We start from the raw sequence: 16742 nt of genomic DNA, 5'->3' as shown, positions 1-16742 counted from the left end.
AAAAATTTTTTTTTTAAAAACATTAAAAAATTCTAGGCATGTCTCCTAAGCTCTAAAATCATCCTGGATGAAACAGAATATACTAGCCACTTTCTGCATTTTTCTTAACTTAATCAATATAATATGCAGCAAAAATAATGTATTGAGGGAGAAATGATACAGAACACTGAATTTGAAGCTGGGTGACCCAAGATGGAATCCTGACTCTACCCCTTGTGTCTTTTTTTTTTTTTTTTTTTTTTTAAATGAGTGAGAGAGAGAGAAAGAGAGAGAGAGAGAGAATGAATGAATGAATGAATATCTTAAGTAGGCTCCACACTCAGTGCAGAGCCTGACATGGAGTTCAATTTGATGACCCCTGGGGTTATGACCTAAGCCGAAATCAAAACCCAGATGCTCAACAGACTGAGCCACCCAGGCGCCTCTATTCCTTATGAATTCTTGTATCTTGGGTAAGTTATTTCAGTACATGGAGCTCTGAGACTCCTTTTTGTAAAATGGGTTATTAATGGCTAGTTCATAGCCCTTTTAAGACTGTACAAATTTAAACTTTTATGAACACAGCTAGTAGTGAATAGGTATTTAATAAATGACTGCTGAATTTCTTAACTTACGGTAGGATTTGAAATACACTTTGGACAAATGTAGGGTTTCAGTGGACTGTGATTCAACATGAACCAACAGTGCTGATGACAAAGAGAAAGTCAGTGGAACCAGGCAGGCTACATTGATAGAACTACCTTATTCATAAAAGACAGACTGTATTGTGTACCTCAAACCCACTGAGTACAGTCAGTTCTATATGCAATACTGACAAAATGTAGCAGATCCAAAGTGGAATATCCAGGATACTACTGATCTAGAATTCATGCTATGAGAACCAGTGGAAGGACTTAAGTATGCTTAGCCTAGAGAAAAGACAGAAAAACTATTTCTAGAAGACATATCTAGGGCCAAAGGATGAAATTATATACTAAACTGAAACCTGCTCTCTTATAAAAATTTTATTTTCTATCAATTATTTTAACTGACATAAATACAATTTATACCATTAAGGAAAAAGTTTCTCTATTATAGTTCTAACACTAATACTCTGAGCATTAGAATAAAATCAATAAAGATCAACTAAAAAAAAACTGACTTAGAAAATTTCAGTATAAGATGTTTTATTAAGGATTTGGAGGACAAACTATGTTTAAGTTTTGATGATAGGGCATTAAATACAAAGGGAATAAAGAAACAGAGGCAATTTAAAGAAAACAAAACTGAAAAGAATTTTAAGAAATTTATTTACTGGATATAACAGGAAGCATGAAACTGGCAAAAAGTCAGGTGTGATTGCTGACAATTTGACATGTATCTATCTCAATTCTGCATTCAATCTGTTTCTGTTTTTACATGGAGATCATTTTGAAAACTCAAATTTCAGGCAAAAAGGTAGTAGCAAAGGGCAAGACTGCATCAACAGTTTAGGGATGTTACCTATTCTATTTATGCTTAGAACCTGAAATCCCTATTATAACAGAATTTATATTTGTATGTTTATTTCCTATTTCAATAAAGGTCTGTACTATTAAATTTTGCGTTGTTTTCATTTTCATAAGAAAACATCAAAAGTAACTTCATAAATAAGACATTTCCTATTATACTTCTTTGAATCATCCATCTTGAACTGAGAACTTGTTCAAGGTGGGAAAACAACTAACCCAACTCCTTTCTATAATTTTGGCACTAAAATTCAAATTTTATGGCTACAATTTTGTTGAGAGCAGAAACACAGCCTTGCATAGACAGATCACATTTAATAATTTAAATTATTCTGTTCAACACATATATGTCAAACATGTAAGACTGTAAGGATAGAACTACTAGCATTTGATTTAAACACTCTCAAAAAGAGAAGTTATTTGAACAATGAAAAATGGTTGTGGCACATTGTAAATTTTCTCTATGTTCATACGTTATAGAACAATATACCCCTTTAAGAACCTAGATTTGATATATTTAACTAAATTAATATCAATTGATCAGTAAATTTGCAAACCTTCCTTACCACCAAATGCTGAGATTATCTAGCATCCTTATAATTTTTTTTTTTTATTATAAACATTATTTACTACTAATCCAAGTGCCAAAAGAGCAATTTGTTCTTTTGTTTTTTCTTTTGGTAGTCTTTCCCGCAGAAACATTCACATTATAAAATTATTCAAAATAATTAAAAATTCCTCATAAGTGCCACAGGTAGACAGCCATTTAACACAAGAGTAAATTTCAATCATGAGATTCCAGCTATTTTTAGCGAGTCATACCAAAAGCATTACATTTTTATTGAAAACAACAGATTCTATATCATTTGCCTTATTAACTACTTACTGCCCTGGAGTACCTCAATCAGCTCCACATTTACACTATTTATAATTCAAGAACTGACAATATTTTCTAAAATGGTATGATTACATGCCATTGCTATTCTATTGCTAACTTCATAAAAATTCTAAAAACTTATCTAGATAATCAGTCTAATGTAAGGAATTATTTTTGTTATTTCTTCTTACTAGACTTGCTTTTGATAATAGACAAATAATAAGTCTACTGATTATAAGGTTACTTGTTTCCATCACTTTGGTTTACAGGACTAACAATGACAGCACAGACTGGTTAATATTCTGCTTCATCTTCTGTTTCTTATTTAGGGAGTCGGGGTCTTAAAGTTTTTGCTGTTGTAAATTAAAAAGCAGCAATGATCGTAATTGCTGACAGTGCACCTAAAGATATTATTTCATTTAGCACCAAATGATGGATCTAGTTATTTTAAATTTATATAACAGAAATATGTAATTTAAGTGTATGTACCCAAATTTACAATGTGAAAAAACAAAACACAGCTCAAAAATCTTAAAGTGAGAAAAAAGAGAAAGAAGTATTATTTTAGTTTTATTTTAGAGAGGGGACACATGAGCTGGGGGGGGGGGGAGGAGAGAGGGACAGAGGGACAGAGGGACAGAGGGACAGAGGGAGAGGAAGAGAGAGAAAAGAGAAAGAAAGAGAGAGGAAGAAAATCTCAAGCAGGCTCCATGCTTAGCACAGAGCCCAGCCTGTTTTTTCTTTTTAAATTTTTTAAAAAATGTTTATTTATTTTTGACAGAGAGAGAGCATAAGCAGGGGAGGGGCAGAGAGAGAGGGAGACACAGAATTGGAAGCAGGCCCCAGGCTCTGAGCTGTCAGCACAGAGCCCAACGCAGGGCTCAAACTCACAGACGGCAAAATCATGACCTGCGCCCAAGTCGGATGCTCAACTGACTGAACCACCCAGGCGCCCCAGAGCCCAACCCTTTAACCCTGGGATCATGACCTGAGCTGAAATCAACAGTCAGACACTCAACCGAGCCACCCAGGAACCCCGAAATATGATTATTTCTGAAAGGTTTATGTTAAGCAACAACCATTTAAGAGCTTTAAACTGAAAAAAAACCTTGAAAGAAATTTCCTCTCTTTACTCAATTTATAAAAATGAACCCCAAACACTGCCATTATTTAATTCAGACAGCAATGAATATATAAAACACAAACATTCTACAACTTCTAGAATATCCACATCCCACAAGTGGGGAACAGCTTAAAAAAATTCCTTGAAGAATGGCATTAAATGAGCAGAAGAGAATGACAAAAGAGGGGATACCCACGCATAATCATACAGAATCACTGACTACTGTCATGATGTACCTATTTTTCTGGGTACTGACTGGAAACAGCACCATCTTAGTAACTAAGATTAAAGAGAACTCCAAACATACTACCTAGAACAGACAACAGAAAGCATTCCAATTATAAAATACAGCAAATGACCTATGTTTAAAAGATGCTGGAAAATATCCAGCTTATTTATTTGCTTAGAAATTTACAAAGGAGATGAAATAAGGTTAAGAATATGACATTATCTATGCTTTTAAATCTGTTAGAAGTTAAATGATACCTATTTCTTTCTGAAAAGTCAACTACCTTCCAATCTACAGTAGGAGCACAATACCAATCAAAAAGATTTCTTTTTCTAAGAGTAAGCTGAAGTAAAACTGAGCTGGCTTCCAAGGGACCAATTAAGTAACTTATGCCTGGGCTATATAGGATTCTCTGGGGATTTGCAAATGTTTCCATTCTAGTTTTCCAGAGACAAAAATATAAAAAGGAAAAAAAATTAGAGAAGGAAGTGACCTGTGGTATTTGGCCACTACTCTTCAAACTGGCTCATTAATAAAAGTCTTCAATATTTAATTGATTTCTACCCAAAAAACTATTTACTGAGTTCAGTGGCAGATCTTCTATGATAAGGTCACTCCTCGACACATAAACATTATTCACAGAGTCACTAATCCAATGGTATTAGATATGGTAGAGAAGAATCTGATGCACTAGTTTTCACTAAAACAGGGCCATCCCTCAACACCACGAACAGAAAAAAGGTGCACTTAAGTTTCTTTTATTTAGGGATGAGCTCAAAGAATAGATGGAAATGAATCTTTATGGTAGCTTGACTTTAGAGTCTCAAATATTTTTTTTTAAATATTTTTAAAATGTTTTATTTTTTATTTATTTTTGAGAGAGAGAGTGCGCATGTGTGCGAGAGCTCAAGCACAAGTTGGGGAGGGGCAGAAAACGGGAGACACAGAATGTGAAGCAGGCTCCAGGCTCTGAGCTGTCAGCACAGAGCCCAACGCAGGGCTGGAACTCACAAACCCGTAAAACCATGACCTGAACCCAAGTTAGATGCTTAACTGACTGAGTCACTCAGGCACCCCAGGGTCTCAAATATTTTTAGGAAAATAGTTATCTTGTGTATTTACCATGACCTTGATTTTGAGTTTTTCTAGGGGTATGACGTCAATTTTAGCTAACCTGTTAAAATTTTTTCCTTAGAATTTGTAAGTTTCTCAAAAGTTAAATGAATCAGGGTACAAATGTTTATTCTAAGAAAGAGGTGTGCATGTATGTATGTATAAAAGGAAGGAAAAGGGATTGCCTTCCTGTCTTTTCCACTTTCTGAAGTTTAACAGCTAAATTTTAAGTATCTCACAGAAAAGTGTGCAGGGTAATTTAGTGAAATATAAAAACAAATAAATGAAAAAACTCTCTCTCAAGTGGAGAGAATCCTTCCAATTTATAAAACCATAAAATAACTATCAATAAACCTGACTAATGGGGGGCACCTGGGTGGCTCAGTCAGTGAAGCATTCAACTCTTCATTTCAGCTCAGGTCATGATCTCACAGTTGGTGAAATTGAGCCCTAGACTGTACTCTGCACTGACAGCATGGAGCCTGCTTGTCTCTTTCTTTCTCTCTCTCAAAATAAATATATAAACATTTAAAAAAAAAAAAAAATAAGCTTGACTAATAATAATAAAGATAATTACTTATTTATCAATTCCTTTGGAGGACAAGTGTTTAAAATTATGATTCTCAGATTTAGAAAATAGGGCCTTGCTGTAAAATACTTTCCAAAATAGAAAACTTATTCAAAGCAATGGCATTATTCTTGTCCTAAACTGGATTAAATTAATACCAACCTTCAATGTGTAGGGGGTACGGGGAGATAAGAAACTTGTCATTCAGAAATAAAGCAACACCTGTAGCGAAACACTAACTTTTTATAGCAATGGCAGAGGTTAATACTAAATATTAACTGAGAGTTGATACTTACAAGGTAAGAATTGCTGGGCTAAGTAGGGGACTATTTTATTATGGTCTTCATTTTATCTTTATTAAACCTAGGAAAAAAAATAAGAGTGAAGACTTTAAAAAATTGATCACATTATAGAAGTTAATAAAATTTTCAGCTAAAGTTGATAATCAAAGCTTTCTGATCCTTATACAGCACAATCACAGATTATGAACACCAAGCAGCATTTACCTGTTTCAGTCCAAAGTGTTATCATTAGTTTTTAGAATTCACTTTTCTATTACTATTACCTTCTCAAAGTTTAAAAGTCAAATATCTAAGTGCAACTAAAACTCACACTTCATGTCTGACTTGGAGTACACTCAGCTTCTAGAGGACATCATCTAAGTGCAGATATTTTAAGATAAATTCAAGATCATACCTCAAGATTGACCAATCTTTCTCTCACACACATACACACATGTAACATGTATACAAATGCAAAATGTAAAAATCCATATATTGCTTAATTCCAAGAATTCTACTGTAAAACAGTATAATACAAAGCTTAAGTTGGAGTTTCAAATGCATAAACAAATTCTGAAAATAATGTTATGATCGATAGCCGTAACAAAAGAAAATACTATTGTGAAACTGTCTGAATTCAAGGGTAAATGGAAGAGCAGTGATAAGAAAAATTGCCTCCAAGGCTGTCCTTTATTTACAAGAGTAGGAAGTACTATTTCTATTAGTTACTGTAAGATATAGAACAAATAGAATAAAGTCATCCATGCTTTTAGGAGCATCCTAAGTATACATCTTATTGTAGAAGATCTTCACCAAAATAAAGACAGCACATTTTTTGATATATTTGAAAAAATATTTCAAATCCACAGGAAAATTTCAAATCCCTGGCCTTCTCATGGAATTCTAATATTCTGCCAGGCTTATTTTGCTTTACGTTTTTTTTTTTTTTTTTTTTTAAAGAAAAAGCCTATGCATATAGTTGAATCCTTTTCGTACCATACCCTGATCCCATTCCTTTCTCTCCCAATATAAAATTACAATCTTGAATTTGGCATTTATTTCCTATACATGCTTTTACACTACTACTACTATAAAATCAAGTACTTAAAACCATATATATCATTGCTTTCTAGCTTTACATAAATGCTATATATCTTATATAAATATTATATAATATACAACCTTTTGCAACTTGTTTTTGTTCGCCGAAGACATTCATCCATGATCACAGAGCTCTCACTTAAACAGCAGTATAATAAACAGTTCATCATATGACTATGACACAATTTGCCATTCTCCTGTTGCTTAACATTTATAGTACTTTTGATTTTTTCCTATTAAAAATAAAAGTAACTATAAGACTTTTTCATACATGTCTCAGTTTACCTAGAACATCTAGGAACGGAATTGTTGGGTTCAAGCCTATGTATATCTTCAACTTTACTCCGACATTGTCAAATGCTCCCATAAGCAGCATATAAGAAGTTCTTCTTTATTTTCTCCAATGTTTGGAAGTATATTTAAGAAAAATAGCCACTATCCAGAGGAAAAATTTTAAAATTCTTAAATGACCAAATCCTTCTGTTTTTATCAAGTGTAGGTCTAACATAGGTATACTAAATGTACCAGAGACTAAAATTTGCCCCAAGATACTTGAACAAAAATAAAGCTCTCATAATACTGATTTTCTTCACATGACTGAGGAAATAACAAGACTTAATCTAGAACTACTGTGGTAGAGATGATAAGATTCAGAAGTAGTTACTGAGTTTGGATCCATGATGACCAAAGGGGCTGGGGGCAGGGAGAAGCAGAAAATATAAATGGTTTATTGATGTGAAGAATCCTCCCCCATTTCATTTTGGGCAGTGCTCCTCACATGTAGTGCTTCTAAAAGAACTCATGTGGAGCTTGTAAAAAGTACAAATTTCTGAGTCCCAGCTCCAGAGATTCTGATTCTGCAGGTCTGGAAAAATGCTTTATTCTAAGTTATTCCGGTACAGGTGGTCCATAGACAGTTTATGTAGTAATTCATAGCAAAAACAAGATATTTTCAATATAAAGGATTATGTAACTCACTTTTTGATTAAGAGCAGGTAACTAAAATGTTATCTGTTAAATTACATCAAACACATTAAAGACAACATTCTAGTATTAGTTAAAAAAAAAAAAAGTAATTTCAATTTATGGCTGAATACATTTAATTTCACATTAGATCAGGTTTTGAGCTCATTTATTATTTCAGACAAAACTAAGCACATACTACAACAAAGCTTGTTTCAACAGTATTAGCAGGAAATTCATATTCTGAGTTTACTGTGATTGGTAAGGGAAAACATTAAGAGTAGGAGTGATTAGTTGTAATTTTAATGAAGATGACCAGGGAAAAACTATGATTACCTTTTAAAAAGAATGCTACCGCAAATGTCAAAACTTTAAATTGGGATATTAGGCTTATACAAAATAAAATGTCATTTGTAGTTTTCTACCTACACTTCATTAACTACAGATGAAATCTGAACATTAATAGAAATCTAACATTCACTTCCTTGTAACTATAACCTACTGGAATTATTTAGATACAAAAGGTGAGAAAAATGCAGATATTTAGGTTATGCAAAGCTGTGCTAATTTAAATTGTAAAAATAAAAAACACCGTTCTGTATCATTTGATATTACAAAGACCTAATTCCAAAAGATTTAGAATAATCTGAACTTTCAGATATAAAACATTATTTTAACAGTATGAAAAAGTAAAGACTTAATGAGTTTCCACCTGCAGCCTGCTCTGTCTTTAGTTAAATACAACACTAAGTAGTATGGGGTATTCTTTTTAGTTATAGTGAAATCAGCAAGAATTTGGCCTTGTTTGTTTGGGCTATAAACAAAGATAACATGGGCTCAGAATATGGCCCCAAAGTGAAAGAAACACTCCAATGTGGCCATAATCAACTTCTCTTTCCTTAATACAATACATAACTTGTGTTATCAGCAACTTATTAATAGTTTTTTTCCAATCTACCAGCTTAAAAGTGAAAAACATGAAACATACCATGCATACTTCCAGAAACAAGACAGTTTTCCATTCATACGTGAAATTAACTGAACAAAAATTAAATAACTAAAGCCACAGAGTAAATAATAGAAAAATGTAAGTCTAAGAACTGTAAGCAACTACTGTTCTCTTTCTGCAGCTTTGGGAAAAAAAGTACCTTTTGTCAAAAAAAGTATTTATTATGCTATATATGGGTTATGATAGTTGGGCCCTTCCTACCTGGTCTGTAAAAGCTGGTGGGTGTAGGCTCCTTTGGCCACCATTATTGCATATTGATGCTATTCTGTACAACAGCTGACAAGCAGCAGCAATCTCCCAGCCCCTGCTCCCAGCTGTAAGGGACAAGAACAAGGGCTGTGGTGATACTTGTTTATTCATTGTTGCTGCTGCTGCTGCTGAAGCAGCAAGCTAAGAAAAGCATATGCAACTGACACAGAAGACAAAAATGGTTCAGGCCCAACCTACCTAGCAGGTCTGCTTACATCACTATATGATACAATTATTTAAGAATTTTTTTTTTTCTTAAAAAGTAGGATGGGAAGAGTAGAAGACAAAATTAGTGTTTTTATTAGAAAGTGAACCTATAATGTATCTAAGGAAAAAAATTAATGACACATGTAATGATCTTCAGCTCCTAGTTTAGATTTAACTGCTCAATTATCAAAATTCTCAGAAAAGTTTTAGCCAGATTTGCCATGAATTCATAAATTCATATTATCTTTCCTATCCATTCTCCTGGAAAATAAGAAAGTATCTAAAATTTAATCAAGAAATGAAATTATATTTTGCTTATAAAAAGCTCCAGACTCCCAAGTTCCACATATCTAATCATCACCATATGTTTGCAATCAGACCCTATTAACAAAGAAGATTTTAGCCCATAAACTTTTTTTTCTTTTACAAAAAAACTCCAACTATTAAAAAAATTTCCACATGTAATTTATCTACTTTAAATGTGTAATATGAAGCTAAAAACTTAGTACATAATATCAAATGATGAGTAACAAATAGAAGTATTCTGTCAAATTATCTTTAAATTTAAATGTGATCCTATTTATATTCAATAGCATTAAATTCATACTTCAATTTTAAATGTAATCCTTATCTTTTAATGCCTTAAGCAATTTTTGATTCTGAAAAATATTTAAAAACTCAGGAAAATTAGGACATCTATAAATTATTTTTTTAAATGCTAGAACTGGCTGAATTTAAATAATATCTAGTCAAGAAGGCTAGATTTGGGATTTATTAAAAATAAAAGTATAAAACAGAAGTACCTAAAATTCAGATAAAAACATTTTGTGGGGGAAAAAAAGGGAAAAACCCAATCTTTTATTTTTATCAAAATTGAAAAACAACTGTTCTGTTTAGCAGCAGTTCAGTAACAAATAATGCTAATAAAAATAAAAGAAGTAATTCTGAGGATCACAGGGCAACAAAAATACTATAATACATTTATTATGAAAGCCAAACAATGGAAAAAACTAACAGCAAATATCAAAAAAGGATATTTAAAAATTAAGACACAAAAAACAAATTAATGAACTATTAACCAATGGATTAATCAGTCTCGGGAACTACATCTGAAATACACTACATGTTTCTCTTCCAAGTGACTCTAATCATGAAACAGGAAAGTAAAACTAAGCCAAATCATACATGTTAATAAAATACCAAAACTGTGTTTTGTCGTGCTAAGAACTGAAATTTTACTTCAAAATGATATTTAATGAAAAATTTAAATCTTCTCATTACTTAAATATTGTTTTGAAAATGGTTATCAGAAATTATAATTCTGAAAAGAAAAAATAGACTAAGAATATATTTTATTGGTTGGTCAAGAAACACCACAAAATACACACATACAAAACTGCCTCAAATAAACATTAAAAAAAATTTTTAATTGACTATTCTTTAATGAATCCACAGCAACATTACAAAACCACAATAAAGAAAGTTGTTACAGCTGAGAAACTGCTTAAAATACGTTGTCCTTATAAACTAGAATTATTTACCAATGACAATGAAGAATTTCAAGTACCTGAGTGGACATGTTAAATTTTCTCTATTCTAGTTTATCCTAATACTCTTTCCCTGCTAAGGATAACTATTTCAAAAAAATTTGAACACTGACAGTATAACTGTATTTTAGAAACAATTAAGAATTTTTCCTGAAAATGAATATTTTTTCACCCGGAAAATGCATTTAACCCAGAATATAAACACTGCCCAAATAAGAAGTGTATCAGAGAAAAAAAACCACAGTAAGTCTTTTTCCCCAAATCCTGGTATGATAAAGTACTTACCAAGGCTTAGATATAGATAATCAGGTTTGCAAATTTAAAACACCTAAAATCCGTAGAAAATGTCCTTTAAGGGGTAGTTAAAGGATAGCCAATCACACATAGCAGTAAAAGCCTTTATTAACCTGTCTTCTAAAATAACACACACTACTAATTAGGTTAAAGTTTCTTATCCTGTAAGAGCTGACCAAATACAAGAAAACTATTAATATTTGCACCAAATCTCTTACATGTTAGATTATTTACTAAGCTAAAAATTTGGAAGTTTATAAGCCAGTATATAGTTATAGAGAGATGATTTTATGGTGCTAAATATTTGTGTCCAAATAATAAGTTTTGACAACTTAAAAGATCATAAATCATAAACTCTCTAAATTAGAAACTCTGGGGATTGATGTCTTTATCTAAAATATCAACTCAAAAGCTACCACTCTTCCTCCATTTAACAACAGGCTGTGTGCAAAGATATCTGGATTGAAACTGATAAATTGAATCTGGATTTGTTTTTATTTTTCAGACATTCAGAAACCACATTTTTCACTTTTCATCTTAATGTTTTCTAATCTGAAAATCACTGGTTAAGTTAGAGGGGGAAAAAGTTGTATTCATTTCCATCTTATTTAAACTAAGCTGCTTATTTATAGCATTCTCAAATCTAAGCTATGAAGACATTCAATACCCTGTATTTATCTCCAACAGTATATAGTGACACCTTACAGTATAATGATATCAATATGTGAACTTTGCCCTTATATTAAACTGATTTCTATTAAATTTTAACATTTTATTTAGCTTTAACTGTTAATGAATTCACATTCCTGGATTATCTAGTATCTTATAATAAATGCTGAATATTAGTTTTTAAATATTTTGTTACGTATCTAAATGTTCAAACACACATTAGAGAATTTGCTTTAAAATAACATTTAAAGATACAAGCAGTTATATGACAATTACACTTCACTCATGAGACAAAATTAACACTTTTCTTAGGAAAACAAATCTTTGCTAGCTCTCCTGTATCGTAAGCATATAAAGTAAATATTTTTAGGTGAAAAAAATTTTAAAGAAAAATTCATATTATGCTCTATTTTAGTAAACCTCACTTTAGCAAATACTTTTTTTAAAAATACGTTAGGGTTAATACTTTATCATGTGATTAATATTTTTACCATGCAAAAATTAACCACTGCTTAGTAATATTGTTCAGTAAGTTCATTTTCATTATACCAGGTCACTGTTTACAAAACAATCAAAATTTTTATTAGCTAAGTATCTGAAGCCTTCAAAAAACTATAAAAATCAGACAAAATATACTAGAAAAGTGGCTCTGTGATAAAGTATTTTGGAGGTAAAATTAAGTCACTGGAAGTTTTGGTATTCTACATTTTTATAGTCTGTAACTTTTGATATGAACAATTTAAATATTTTATTCAGAGTACCTATGAGTAAGATACTAGTTTCTGCTTAAGAAAGTGGGCTTTTCAGTTTCAACCAAAATGCCACTTTTGGTTAGGATGGTATCTCGAATACTTTAAATTCTCTTAAAATAGTCTCATTAATCTTACCTAAACTTATAGGCTCTACCTATCATTATACCTGTCAAACAGCCAAGCACCAAATTCTATTTGATTTAAACCTTTCATTTTATGAGATGAAAAGTGTACTATTTAATTCTTCTTTATATACCAATATAATAACCTTAAAAAAAAAAAAAGAAAAATCACTATATATATTCTTATTTTTAGAATGAATAAATTCAGTTGAGACTGGATCTAATAAAAGTCGATGAGAATAGCAATTATATTAAAAAATGTGGAGTTTTAATAAGAGAAGCCTACCTGACCACAGATTTCTGTCTATTAATAAATCTTTATTGGTTTTAGCTCACCTAAAAGTTCTAGCTTTACTAATGGTCTAGTCCAATTATACTGCAAAGATATGAAATAGTATGCTTTTAAAATTCATTAGTATACCTTAATCTCCTATCATGTTCCAATGCATTATGTGAGTGTTCAATCAGAGAAGTTAGGTTGTTCTCCAGAATTGGCTCTCTCCTAAAGGTCAAAACCTGCAATAAAAATGTCATGTATTATAGCATGAAGACACTCAACAGATTTCCGCCTCCTGCAGTTCCACAGTTGATCCCTGAACACGAAGGTAAAAATCTTCAAAATGACCCCAATCTTGCCTGTGTTCAAAGAAACCCTAACTTGAAAATAATGTTTTTTAAGCAGAAATAACTTGATTAGAAACACCTGTGATATGCTTTATCATCTGAAGCCTCTTCAAACAAATCAGATTAATATGTTTCTGCTTTCATTTCTCTTTAGGGCATTCATTTTCAAAGTTGTGTGTGTGTGTGTGTGTGTGTGTGTGTGTGTGTATAAGTGCTGGAGGACTGGTAAAGGTGACTCCATAAGGAAAATATCAGAAATACAGTTTGTGTTTCTAAAACTCATAAAATCCACAGTTAAAAGAACTACTCAAGAGACAGAGATAAATTTTTAACTACCTTTCTCCCCAAATTATCAAACATTTTAATGATGACAGAAATTATTATTCTTAAGTTTGGTCTTTTGCCATGCCCAAGTGAACAATTATACTGATATTTCCAAATATTTTAAGACATTACAGTTCTAACAGAAAAAAAATTTAGAATTAACTTTTTAAATAAATTAAAATATTTATAAGTAACAAGTGGATGACTATTGGGCCAATGGTTTTTTAATATTGCCAGGTAGATGGTGTAACCAAATGTATAGAAGTGGCTTCTTCATTTGTTTCACTTGAATCTTAATGATTTAATGGCAATTATGTAAAAATATAAAGTTGTTAAATTACCATAGGTTTATACTGTACTGTATGTTAACGAGTTCAGTTTTCTACTGTTATTTAAGAATAGCTTAGGAAAAGAAATGAGAACCAAAAAACCTTTATTCCTCTGCCGCCAAATATTTAACAACAAATAGTACACATATGTAACTCACAAACATCAATCCAAAAACCATGACATTTTGAAACATTAAAATCATTTCTACATAGTCCTTCTCAAAAGATCTAAACAAAGTTTTCTATATTTGAGCACTCTGAAAATTAAGGTGTCACAACTTTAAAAATCACAGAAAGAAAATAGAAACCATTATGTACTCCATGCCAAAAGTTTTTAAATAGTGGGGAAACAACAAATACTAGACAATAAAGAACAAAAGAGGTTTGGATCAAAGACAAATATTAAACCAAATGTGTATGATAAGAAAAAAAAGATGTAGCCTCCCCAAACTAGTACAACTCAATGTCAAACATATTACAAAGTAGTTATTTACACACTTAAAACCCAGTGCAAAATTTTTCCAGGGCAAAGACTTTTTAGTGAAATATGACAGTAATAAAAAAAGTATATTAAACTTCTCATAATTAGATAAAAAATATTAAAAATAAAATTAGTATGTGTACTTAATATCAGTTCATATTTGAAACTTGTCTTTCTAAAAGGAGATCCTTTAAAGCATCTCTAAGACAGACACTGGGGAGGAAAAAGGCAAAGGAAAATCATTTCCCTATAAGAAAGCAGTATTTATAGGAAGCCTCTACAGTCATTTGTATATGCAAATAATCAGACAAACATATAAACATTTATTAGTAACGTGAAATTCTAAAAGTGATACTACTCTTAAGACAATCACGACTTTAAAGTCTAATACTATCACTAGCAAAAATGACTTAATCTAATTTTTGACACTTATTTGAAAGTGGTAGTTTATTATTGATTTCCTTTGGTCTTAAGAGATGTGGGGCTACCAAATTTCAGCAAGTCATAGTTTGAGTCTAATTACATGCCAAATTAGTTGCCTGGCCACAGTGTTTCTAAGTTTGCTAAATAAAAATTAGTAACAGTAAGAAATAACAAAACTACATGTACATGAACACTCTGGCATGACAGTTCTTTCTAAAATGTGCTTTCTAGTCATAATCAGACCAATAACCTGTTTCTTCTAAAAAAGGGTTAAAAAGAAATCAATGTGGGAATTATTAAGTTTCACTAAACAAAAGGAAAAAAGAAAAAAGCCAATTTTAGGCCAGTGAAATTTTTTAAAATGAGAGACAAATTTTTATACAATAAAATTTCAAAATAGTGTATTTAACTGATTTTTTTAATTGGAGAAAGCTTATGTATCACATAGAAGAAATACCCAATACAGTCTCTGGGCATTTTTTTCTTGTAAATCTTATTAACTGACCAATATTAAAGTATATTGTTACTGCATGCCAATAAACAGAAATAAAAATATACATGTCTTCACAAACAAAAAACAAAAATGTAGTACACAAAACATGATGAAACAAGGGATCCAGAATATGAAAGCTATTGTGAAATTTTCATCCTTGGTTCCAGTTTTTGGTAACATTAAAAAGTGATATTAATCTGATTAGAAAAAATGTAGTGTTACTTGCAAACACTGGAGGCTACATTTTGTACACGTACAACTAAGACAAGTTAATAGCATTAAAGCAAAGTTTAAAATTGCACTTTTATTTGGAGTTTAAAAAAAAATTGAAAGGCAAACAAATGAATATCAATGCTACCAGGAAGACTGACACCTTACCTTCTCTAGTTCCCTCTCCCCCATGTTATATAAACATAGCTTTAAAAAGAGTAGAGCTACTGGCAACACCTTTACCCACCATTGTTTTCCAGAGGGAATAAATGACTTTTCTAGTCCTTACAATAGAAAATAAATGAGAATTATCAATTTCTACAGAGAAATATGGATACTATACGTAATAATAATATACATGTTGGAACTCATACCTACATGGCCACAAATCTAAAAACCCATCACATAAAAAGAGAAAATATTTTAAATGCTGTCATTTTTATTTAGGTGCTAGTACATTCTCAAGCTTTAAGTGTAGTATTTTAAATAAAGGAATCCTTCACTTCTTTAAAAAATGGCTTATTAAATAAAACAATTCTTCACCATCACTCCTTAAAACAAACAAAAACCTCATAAACCAAAGCACTAAGAAAGTATGGTTAAGTGTAACCCGCCTGGTGGAATTTAAAGCCCTCTCTTACCCCACCCTCAAAACTCTCCAAGTCACATAATAATCTGAATGAAAATTAAAATCCCAAACCCAAAATAACAGTAAAAAAAAGCAAAACCTGATAGTTCTGTATCATAGGTAAAATTACACTTAAAACAGAAATGAGGTCTCCTACAACTTCATTAAGTCAAATTTTATAGAGAGGATAATTAGCACCTTTCATGAAATTTTCATGAGATGATTCAAAATAAACAGCTTTGAAAAAAGGTAATGAACAAAGATTCCACAATTGAAATTCTTGTTATGAAGGTAATACAAAATAGCATTATTTATAAACTCAGCTATTTCACTCAATATAAATTATATTTATAGCCCTACAGAGATTTTAAAAGTCGTGGGATCTTTTCATTTGAATATTTTCTAACAATGTATATTTGACCTAATGTTAGAATACAAACTAAGTTTCAAAATTTCAACTGCTATTCATAAAAGAACATTAATTTCTATTAAATTAAAAAACCTTTTAAAAAGTATCTACAGCTATCTTGTTTATCACTGACTTCACCGATTTGCTTTGAAAACCACACCCGCCTTTTATCAAGATGCAATTAAACGGAATGACAAGCTTGGTAATAAATAGAAATATATTGACGGCTG

At 31.3% G+C, this 16742-nt stretch overlaps 1 long non-coding RNA gene across 1 annotated transcript in view; it reads right to left on the bottom strand.

Annotated features, from left to right (window-relative positions):
- Positions 1-15089, bottom strand: part of LOC102960903 — a 44094-nt gene extending 29005 nt beyond the window's left edge. Inside the window, exons 1-3 of the long non-coding RNA XR_006210767.1 lie at positions 13013-15089; positions 6861-7012; positions 5694-5760 (exon numbers count right to left, since the gene is read on the bottom strand). This is a non-coding gene — a long non-coding RNA (uncharacterized LOC102960903). The remainder of the gene's footprint in view (positions 1-5693; positions 5761-6860; positions 7013-13012) is intronic.
- Positions 15090-16742: the final 1653 nt, after the last annotated feature.

This window comes from Panthera tigris, chromosome A1, assembly GCF_018350195.1.
Source record: "Panthera tigris isolate Pti1 chromosome A1, P.tigris_Pti1_mat1.1, whole genome shotgun sequence".
NCBI classification, from domain to species: Eukaryota; Metazoa; Chordata; class Mammalia; order Carnivora; family Felidae; genus Panthera; species Panthera tigris.
Note: the sequence above shows the minus strand (reverse complement) of the source record. Positions and strands in the feature narration are given on the sequence as shown.